We start from the raw sequence: 1,201 nt of genomic DNA on the forward strand, positions 1-1,201 counted from the left end.
ATGCAAATTAGAAAGAAAGATCTCAAATTATCACTATGTGCAGATGATATGATAGTTTACATGAGTGACCCCAAAAATCCTCCCAGGGAACTCCTACAGCTGATAAACACCTGTATCAAAGTGGCCTCATAACAAATATATCAAACCATTCAGTAGCCCTCGTGTATACAAATGATAAAATGGCTGTGAAAGAAATTAGGAAAACAATACCCTTCACAATAGCCACAAATGACATAACCAAGCAAGTCAAAGACTTGTTTGAAAAAAAATTCAAGTTTCTGAAGAAAGAATTAGAAGAAGAGATCAGAAGATGGAAAGATCTCCCATGCTCATGGCTTGGCAGGATTAACATAGTAAAAATGGCCATCTTACTAAAAGCAATGTACAGATTCAATGCAATTCCCATCAAGTTACCAACACAATTTTTTACAGACCTGGAAAGATAAATTCTCAATGTCCTATGGAATAAAAAAAAAAAAAAAAACAGAATTGCTAAAACAATCCTCTACAATAACAGCTCTTCTGGAGCTATCTCCTTCCCTGATCTTAAGCTGTACTATAGAGCAACTGTAATAAAAACTGCATGGTACTGGCATAGAAACAGAATGGAGGATCAAATGGACTGAACAGAAGAAGCAGAAATAAATACACACACACACACTTATGGACATGTGATCTTTGGCAAAGATGCCAAAACCATACAATGGAAAAATATAGCATCTTCAAGAAATGGTGCTGGTCAAACTGGATATCTACATGTAGAAAAATGCAAATAGATCAGTGAACCGCATATGGTACCAAAATTTGCTAAATAGAAATCTGGGGCTTCTTTTCCCAGGTGCTGATCCTCAAAGAGGTCTAAGTGGCTCCTCACCAACCCTACTCATTTGACTGCACCAGATGCTTGCCTATTCCATCTTCCAAGGCGACATCATTGTAAGATACATGTTCTCTGCAAAACCATTTTTCAAGCTGTCTAGGAACGAGGGTCCCCTCATTGTCTAGCCTGTCTTTGCAGGAATACAATTAGGCAAATGCAAACAAGGCTGCAAGTGCTTACCCACTGTTTGCTCCAAACGATGAGGCCATCAAGAAGTATGTCAGGGAGAAGAAAGCCACAACTGTAGTAAGTGTCAACAGCAGTAGTCAACATTTTGTCTTTAAGAATTCTCATTAGAGCCAGATGCAATGGTGCACACCT

The sequence above is a fragment of the Meriones unguiculatus genome, assembly GCF_030254825.1.
Source record: "Meriones unguiculatus strain TT.TT164.6M chromosome Y unlocalized genomic scaffold, Bangor_MerUng_6.1 ChrY_unordered_Scaffold_32, whole genome shotgun sequence".
In the NCBI taxonomy this organism is placed as follows: Eukaryota; Metazoa; Chordata; class Mammalia; order Rodentia; family Muridae; genus Meriones; species Meriones unguiculatus.